Source organism: Myodes glareolus, chromosome 18 (assembly GCF_982192425.1).
Source record: "Myodes glareolus chromosome 18, mMyoGla1.1, whole genome shotgun sequence".
Classification (NCBI taxonomy): domain Eukaryota; kingdom Metazoa; phylum Chordata; class Mammalia; order Rodentia; family Cricetidae; genus Myodes; species Myodes glareolus.
Window position 1 is genome coordinate 35427064 of NC_142043.1, and position 9783 is coordinate 35436846.

The 9783-nt window shown below is 43.8% G+C and overlaps 1 long non-coding RNA gene across 1 annotated transcript; it reads right to left on the reverse strand.

The window, feature by feature from the left end:
- Nucleotides 1-922: 922 nt before the first annotated feature.
- Nucleotides 923-8969, reverse strand: LOC125397824 (uncharacterized). Its single transcript, XR_007231194.3, has 2 exons — nucleotides 4344-8969; nucleotides 923-1376 (listed from the first exon to the last, which is right to left on the reverse strand). It is a non-coding gene; the product is annotated as an uncharacterized LOC125397824 (long non-coding RNA).
- Between the last annotated feature and the right edge of the window lie 814 nt (nucleotides 8970-9783).

Genomic DNA, 9783 nt, shown 5'->3' on the forward strand with positions numbered 1-9783 from the left:
AGGGCATCTTGTCACAGTAACTGGAAAGGAAACCAAGATGAACATCAATTTTTTTTGTTGTTGCAAAAGCTGACATTTTAAAATAAATGGAGGAACCGTCTTTATTTGTTTTGTGTTGTTATGTCAGAACCCCTGAGACTGGATACATTTTTATAAAATAAAGAAGGCTCCTCAGCTCACAGCTTCAGGGGTTAGAACTCCAGCACTGGTGAGCTGTTCTGCTTGGCCTGTGACTATGCCACAGCCACACTGACTGGCATCACACCACATAGAGGAGGCCCAGAGGGCTGAGAGTCATGTACCAAAGAGGAAGGTGCCTGTGAGAGAGATCACACACCAAAGGAACACGGGAGAGGGCAAGGAGAGCGAGACAAAGTTACGTGGCAACAAGCCACTCTTACTGTGACCAAGGGAGTCCCAAGAGAGTAAGCACACTCTCCAGAGACCGAACTCACTCCGTAAGAACACTAGTCATTTAAGTCACCTTTGTCACCATTTGACAAGTCAAACCATAGCAGAAATCAAATACCAAACAGATCAACTAGGGAGAAAAGTAACTGCCAGTGGCTTCTTAAAGTCACCCTTAGTGACCTCTTAAAGGCACTTGCTCCCAACACCGTTTATTGAGGACTAAGCTGCAACATAATTGTTTTAATTAATTTTTTAAATTATTGTCACCAGGAATAGTCAGTCAACACAAAATGAACTCAATGATATTTTTGAGACCTTTTGTTTCATCTTACTTTGTTTTTGCTTTGTAGTTCTTTAGTGACTCTGTTTTGATTTTCTCTTGTGTGGTTTTGTGGGTTTTGTTTTTGTTTTGTTTTTGAGAGGGAGAAAGCATGAAGTTGGGTGGATAGAGAGTTGGGAGGGTTTGGGAAGAGTCAGGAGAGGAAAAACATGATCAAAATATACTGCATAAATTTTTTCAATAAAATATTTATTATTTTTATTATTTATTATTACTATTAGGAGAATGAATGGTCGTAGGCAACAAACAGCTATCAAGAGATCTAATAATAGCCCAAGATGAACTGGCTCTGGACCTGCAACCTCACAGCCTTTACAAGTGACGTTCTCATCAGCCAGGCAGTCTTGTAGACTTTAACACAGAAATAACCTTGTGCCACACTGGGAGCTTCAGAAAGGATTCTCTTTCCAGACAGTCCCACATGGCTGTTGGCAGCAGGCTTCAGTTCTTCACCCGGTGTGCCTCTTCACAAATGGCTTCAGGGTCCTCATAACAAGGAAGTGTGTGTCACAGCTCAACTTCTGGTAGGATAGCAGCCATGCTGGATTAGGAGGACATGCTTTTCCAGTAGAAGTCCCTGCTCGCTAATTATGTCTATGATGGCAGATCCAAAGAAAGTCACGTCCTACAGAAGGAGTCAAAAATCGGCTGATCATTTCTGGAGAGCACAGTTCAACTGGACACTAGAGAAGAGCCTAGAGCAGGCTAGATTGGGCATTGAGACTAAAGTCCCTGCATAAACTCAGAGGAGTATATTATGAGGCTACCCATCTGTCGAAGAGAACTGGGCTTGTGGGGTGGATGACCCAAGGCTGTTTGTGAGACAAAAATTCAATGACCTGGTGCTTAAATGTTGTCTGTGTCCCAAGGGTTCATGTGTTGCAAGCTTGATCCCCAGTGCGGCGATCTGTAAGAAGCCAAGGCCTAGTGACCAGTCTTAAGGTCAACTGGGGACACTAGCTTAGAAAAGACTGTGGAACCCTAGTCCTGTTGGGAGATATGATTTCTCTTCTCACAGGCGCTCCTGCCACTGTGATGTGATCTACCATAAAGTTCTCCCAGAGCCGAGCTGGTGAAGGTATCTTGCCCTTGAGTCTTCAGAAGTGTAGCTAAATAATCCTCTTTTCTTTATAAAGTTCCCTAGCCTCAAATATTGATTATAGTAATGGGAAATAGACTATACTATACTCAGAGTGGAACAACTGAAACAGCAACAAGGATGGTGCCTGGGACATGCAGAGCAAAGAAGCACAAATGTTTAGATTTCCTAGATACTCTTCTTCGTCGGGATGGTGAAATAGTTGAGAAATAGCCCTAGTTGAGATGCTCAGGGAAAGGGAAGCTTGGGGCACTTCAGGCATTTTTGCTCATGCTGCTTACAGAAACAGACTCCCATAAGCTGTTCTTAGAAACGTCTGAAAATGGGGAGTGTGAAGAATCACTGGCCTCAGGAGATGATCAACCAAACTTTGCTGGCTCTCTGGCGGAGGCAAACATGGCGGCGATGTGCCTCTTCTGTTTGTTCTCACTACCTTGCCCTTCTTCAGGGCCTTAAGCCACTTGAGGGGAGATGTTTGGCTTTAGCAGTGGTCCCTAAGCCTCACGTTCCTCTTTGCATATGCCTTTGCTGTTACCCAACAGCCACATCTCGTTCCAGTGGCTGACCATTTTTAAAACATCACTCTGAATCTTCAGGGTGACAGTCAGTCGTGACTGAAGGCAGGTGCTGTCACGTGATGCAGGCAGCCGTGGAGGTCACTGCTCCTGGGCTTTATGAGCATTTTAAAACTCATCCAATCTTTCCTTAAAAACATATATTGTTTATGTTTTAGAACTTCTTACACTGTCTGTACATCATTTCCAGTCCCCTCTTTCCTCCTCTTCCTAACTCCTCCCACAATCCCTATTCCCTTCCAAATTTATGACTTTTTTATTCCATAATTATGTATGTATGTATGTTGCACATATATCTCACACCTATTGAGTCCAATTAGTATTGCTTATACAGGCATGTGTTTAGGGTGGGGGTGAGCACTAAAATCACTTGAGCTTCTACTTCATGCCATAAGATGAAATATACTGCCTTCTGGTTTATAGTATACATGTGGGGTGTGTGTGTGTGTGTGTGTGTGTGTGTTGGACATGTGCGTACAAATCTGTGGAGGTCAGAGGCTGACACTGAGGGTCTTCCTCAAGTGCTGTCCACTGAATGTATTGAGGAGAGTTTCTCACAGGAATCCAGGGCTTACTGGCTAGCCAGCTTGCTTCAGGGATCACCAGGGACTGCGTCCTGAATCCTCGGGATTATAGGCTGCCACACTCACTAGGTGTTCCTGTGGGTGACGAGGAACTTCAATCTCAGGGCAATTGAGCCATCGCCCTGGCCCCTAGACTGCTCTTCTTAAGGATTTACCTGTCTTGAAAACTGAACGCATGTCAGTTTTCTAATTTAAACATTTTTTCTCTTAGCGTGTTTCTTTCCTTCCAACCTAAGCTTGCTTTGTCTTCCTTCTTGCCCCTTCAATTTAATGAGGATACTAAATTAAAAGTGAAAATATTAATAATTTATCAGTATCAAGGATAACTCATTCTACACCACGATCCTTCTGTAAACACATTATTGAGAAATATTTCTAGCCAGGAGCCTCAGGCTGATGAAGGAGAGCCGTCTCCTAATTTGGGAAAGTTGTTCTCGCAATAACGCTGGCTTTCTTGCTTGAGATGAGCCAACAATGACACATGTTTGTTTTGTTTTAATTCATGTTAAAGAGGGTTATAGGAAGGATCTCAAAAAACCTTATGTGGAGTACAAGAAGGCAGGCACAAAAGAATATATTTATATGAAATTTCAGTCAAGTCAAAGCTAGTGTATCGTGACAAAAAGCAGATCAGTTGTGGTCTGGGGTCAGGATGGGAGATGTGGGGAGAAGGGGATCAGTTTTGGGGTGATGGAAATGTCCTCTGTCGTGATTGTGATGGGGGCTACATGGAAGATAATCTGTCAAGTGCATCAGACTGTGTACTTAATTATATGTAAGCTATACTTCAGTAACACTGATTTACAGGCCAGAATGTGGTGTGATTTAGAGCCCAGATATGAACTGACCAGGATTCTCAAATAAATATAAATAAATATATGTGTATTTTTGTTTGTTTTTTACTTAAAGATCTTCTAGCTAGGTACCGTAAATGCATCTATTTGCTTTATGCCTGAGTGACAGCTCTAGCCATGTAGCCTTCTGTGGTCAGTACCCAGTGGGCTAAGCAAGGACTTTAAAGTAGTCTGAACCAGCTCATTTGCCAGCCCTGCACAAAAACCTAGCTTCGGGGGCTTGACTTTCTTTGGGTGCAGCTGTATTCACAGTTCTACAGGCCCCTCCCCCCAGGTAGACTTCCCACCTGTGCTTTTAATTCCTTGAGCAAATGTAGCCATGAACGTGTACCATTCCTGCATGGGTGGTATCCCAGCTCCACATGGATGGGCATATGGGCGCCTATGGCAGCCTTCAGGTACACCTGCTGCTCTCTGAGCACCCACACTCAGTAACAGGGCAGCTGGGGCCTCCACTCCCTCTGCCCTTCCCTGGCCCACCTGCTTTCCTTCTATACTCAGGTCGCTGCTAGATTGGCCTCGAGTCCGTAGATTTCACTCTTGCCGGCTGCCTGGATGTGGGCCCAGGAGGAGCCCGCCCTGCCAGTCAGCTGTTGCTGGGAACTGTGACAAGAACGGAGCTGAGTCCCCCTGTAGCAATACAAGAAAGCAGAGGAAACGAACATGGATCATGACAGACATGGAGCAAACATTAGCCCTCTGTGGGTAAGAACGTGTTTCATTTGTGCCCCCAAATAAAGGGCAAGCCAAAATTCCACTCTTCAGGTCCTAACGGTGGTGGGCTGACAGGGAAGTGGAGGCCAACTTAAGTCTGGACTTCATGCTTCTTTTGTTTCTTTTGAGAGAGTCTCCCTATGTAGCCCAGGCTGGCCCTGGATTCTCAGTCCAGCTGTCTCTGCCTTCCAACTTCTGAGGTTTCGAGTATGTCAGCTCCTTCTTGCTTTTTATTGGAACACAAACATAAGGCCAGAACTCATAGTGTGTCCTATAACGTCCCTTCTTGGGACTGTGCTGAAGAACAAAGAACCGTGATGGATTTCCCATGGACTTTCACTGCCTAAGACAGGGTGAGGAGCTTGCTCCATTACAGTCAGTTCCTTTAAAGGGCTTCTTAGCTGGTGTGTCCAGTTCTGACTGAACCATGGAACTGGAGTGGCTTTGAGGCAGTGTGATGGACTGGATGCCCCTTTGGTGCCTCTTTTACTATTAAAGATAGAACTTTCATGTTTTACAATGTTGAGACTGTGTTGAATCAGTTGACTTTCTTGTGGGCTCTGTGGCTCATGAACGTTTCTCTGGTATATCCTGTATGTTGGGTCACTACATGAGTAAAATGTGAATCTTTGTGGTTATAGAGGGAGGAAAGAGGTCCTGGCAGGAGCAGAGGGCAGTGGCTACAGGAAGTAGGGGTGGCTGAGCATGGGCTCCACAAGGCAGTCGAGGGGAGGCTGCAGGAAGTGGGCTGTGGAAGGCCAAAGTGCCCAACTCGTCTCAATGAGCACAGGTTTGAGAAATGATATAATTTAAAAATTATAAATTCTTTTGCTGTTTTGTTTTATGAGACAGGGTTTCTCTGTGTAACCCTGGGCTGTCCTGGAACTAGCCCTGTAGATCAGGCCGGCCTCAAACTCACAGAGATCCTCCTGCCTCTGCCTCCTGAGTGCTGGGATAAAAGGAGGTGCACCACCACAGCCTCCCAGCTAGAATTGTAAATTCTTAAATGTATCATTTATGTGAAGAAGCACTTACATTATGAGTGAAGGAGCCAATCGAGTGTATTACTCCGTGTGCAAGAATTTCTAGGGGTGGGAGAAGCCGCCTTGGTGGCGACTTTCTGACATATTTATGAACCACTTCCTCACCGAGTCTAATCCTCTTCATTAGTAGGATGGGCATGCAAGGAGCTGCTTTGCAAGTAAGTCATTTGAGGCTCAAACAGAAAGAAGCAAACCCCATGGGCACCAGAATTTAGGTTGCTCAAGGTATATAAAATATCACAGTATTTGCATATAACCCTCACATGTCTTCTGGCAGACGTTGCATCATGTCTAGGTGACTGAAAGTACCTACCACAATGTCAAGGCTCTAAAAAAAGCTTGTGTTGTTGGCTTTACCAAGCTCTTACCTGTTCCATACAAACATGATTTTTTTTATTTGTTTCTGCTGAATACTTTTTAGTCACAGTTGGGTGAATCTGAGGATGAGGAACTCTGAGATACAAAGGATCAGTTATGCATTAAAATTAATATTTTATTCATACTGAGAATTATTCATCAAATAAACAAAAGGTTCTGGAAGGTGGAGGAGGGGAAGGCAGGCGGACTAGGATCTTTAGGACATACATGGAATATAGGTATAAGCACATATATTATTACAAATACATATGGGTACATATACACACACGCATTTATATATATATATATGAATATATGAAATACATATATTCCAGGGCTATAACAGTAACTAGAGATCTTGAAATGCTAATGGTTTCAGATAAAACTAAAGCAAAGGCCCAACGGAAGCTCAGCTGTGAAGCATTCGGTGTACAGGGAGCTCTGGGTTCGATTCCCAGTACTGCAAACAACAGTAACAATATACTTGCTCCATTTGCATGGACCTTTAGAACACGTTAGAAATTGTTCTTATTGAATATCTTCTCCAAATTGAATCCTGCTGCTGAGGCCTTCTCTTTTGTAGATACAATTCAAGGCTGAATTTCCTTTTTCCTGCAGTTTAGTAACAAGGTCATCTGCATTTGCAACCATGAAGGCTCTGTGGGGAGCAGTGACCACACCCTTCTGTCTTTAATTGTCAACAAGGCACAGCCTACCAGGATCCAGAATGTCTACCTGAACCTGGTAGCGAGAAGAACCCCTTCTACCTCAGTGTCAAATGAGCCATGTGGAGTCCCTGGGCTTCTCCCTCTACCTGGCAATAAAGAGATAACAGTTCAGAAGTAACCAAAGGAAATTTTAGTACGCTCCAGTGTCTCTTAAGGTTGTGCTCAAGCAGTATGAGACTCAGTTTAAAAAAATCACTCATTCTAACAAGAACCCGAAAGTCCACGAACTGAATTTGAAAACAATGAATAAATCCCAGCCTAAGGTGATAGTCACCAAGATTATCGAATAAAAACATTTGAAAGCATCTACAATAAAAAAAAAAGAAACTTTAATGAACAATTATGAATACGCTGGAAACAAATGAACTCCGTTTAGATTCCAGTCAAGAACGGGAACTACAAAGAACCGTGTGGAGGGGGCTGGAGCAATGGCTTAAGGATTACAAATGCTTGCTGCTTCTGCAGAGGACCTGAGTTCAGTTCCCTGTCCCAGGCTACCGTCTGGCCCGCAAGAACCACGCGGGACACTAGGATCCTCCTGCAGAAAAGCTTTAATGCGTCTTGAGAGGGAGAGCATAAGCTAACATGGCGGAGACCCAGAACTGAGGGGAACCCAGCCCTTATAAAGGAAACAGTCCTCACTTGGGACGTGTCACTCTTGGATTGGTCCGCTGCCCATTATCCCAGATGATGCCTCGGGAGTAGGCAGGGACAGCAGTGGAAAGTTACCAAGCACATGTGCGTTCACCTGGCGGTGAAACCGGATGCCAGCGCCATCTTGTAATGGAGTATGTGGTTGCGGTCCTCTACAGTTCCCAGTGCCCATGTTGGGTGACTCACAATAACCTGTAACTCCAGCTCCAGGGGATCTAGCCTTCATGGGTACCTGCATTCACACGCATGCCTCCCCCTACATACACAAGTAAATTAGAACATAAAATAAATCTAAATAAGGAAGTGAATATTTTAGAAATGATCAGCGTAGTAACCAAAACCACAACAGATAAGCTCAAGAGTAAAAGGGAAGGAGCTGAAAAAAGAACAAGAAAACGTGAAGCTAAAGCAACAGAGATGACCCAATTCCAAAGACAGAAAAGAGACTTAAAAACCTAATGGACTGAGCAGGTTATATATGGGAATATTTATAAATATTTATATACATATATGCATGCAATAATAATTTTAAAAAAGAGGCCATGACTTTGAAGGAGAGTGGGGAGGAGTACATGGGAAGGTTTGGAGGGAGGAAAGGGAAGGGATAAATGCTGTTGTTAAATTATAATCTCAAGACGGGTGGTGGTAGCACACACCTTTAATCCCAGCATTTGCGAGGCAGAGGCAGGTGGTTCTCTGTGAGTTCAGGGCCAACCTGGTCTACAGAGTTCCAGGATAGCCAGGGCTACACAGAGAAACCCTTTCTCAAAAAACAAACAAACAAAAATGTCATTTTTTTAAAAATTAAAACCATTCCTCCTGACCTTAAGCCATGTTTGATGATGAGAGCAAAACCGGTAAAACATTCTGACGTGGTTTTAAATGAACATATAGAAAGTATTTAATATTATCTTAAATGATTAATGAATTAGATACAAATTCATAAAAATGTATACAGTAAAATAGAATTATAGCTAAACCCAAATAAAAGGCTAAACAAGTCAAATAATAACAATGGCAGCCGGGAAAAAAGGGAACAGAGAAAAGGTCTGGCGTGGCAGTTAAAATCTGTAATCCCAGCCCTCAGGAAGCTGAGGCCAGGCTGGGTGTGAAGGAACATACTTCGTATGCTTATCTGTAAAATGAATAAGCAAAGAAGCCCCAGTAGATGGCATGTCTACAAGCCCATGGCAGGGTTTTCCTCTGTAGTAATATGCCTTTTGGCCTTGGATCTTCTCCACCTATTTCCTTACTAAAACACCCACAGGTTAGTAGGAGATGGGGATTGGAGATCTTTTGATAAGTGTATTGGATGTGGCTCCTCCCTCATCCTGGAGTCTTACTATGTAGCCCAGGTATTCCACCAGCTTAGGGTCCTCCTGCCTCAACCTTCTGAGTGCTGGGATTAGCTATGTGCCACCATGTCCGCCGGCATAGTAGATCTTGAATTCTATATTCTGCTCTTCAAAAACTCTTGAAGAGAGGGAACCGAACATCTGAGAGTTATTGTATACCCTTCCTTTGGAGGTGTATGTAGGCAAGAGGACAGTTCCATCAAACCTACCATCAACCCATCAAAGAGCCTTCCTCGAACCGAAACCCAAACCTACCTCTCCAGGGAGCTACGAACTTAGGAGAAAATCTTAAACTCCTGGGCTTTTATTTCAGTGATGATGTAACAAAAGCATTCGTGGAGAGAGTTCTGGGATCATCTGGAGGATGTCTGTAGAACTCAGGCCCTCATGGGCAGCATCCTTTGATGCGACATAGTTTTACTTCAGTAATTAAAGGTTAGGAGACAAAGAACTAAGGCTGATACAATGTAGGCAGAGCACTCTTCCCAGGTGACTGCGAGAGGAAGCCCTGGCTTGAAGATAACTCCCAACTGCTCAAAAGGAGGGGAGGGCTGAGCATCACAGGGAACACCCAGTAGGGGCCAATTTCAGTCAAGTTATCTTCTAGTGAGAGCAGCAATTCAAGTCCAACAAGGCAGTACTATTACACTGAATTAATTATGCTGATCATTAACGAATAAAAGTAATTAAATAGGACAAAGCATGGAGAGAAGTTTCAGTGGTTAAAGAGTGTGTTTTGCAACTGTGAAGGCTGGAGTGTTGATCCTAGCATCCAGGCGACAGGCTGGGTGTCCTGTGTGTGCCTATACGCCCAGCTCTGCTGAAGGCAGAGACAGGAGGATCACCGGGACTTTGCTGACTTCCAGCCAAGCTGTTAAACAGGAGACCCAGGTTCAGGGAGAGATTCTGCCTCAATGGAAGAGGTGAAGAATGATAGAGAACCCAATGCCCTCTCCTTCCTCTTGTGCAGGTGTACATATGTGGAACTCATATACTCATGTAGAAACAGACATACACCTGCAGAAAAAGAAGTTGTGTCAGCTAAAATTTTATTATTTTTATTTTAGTT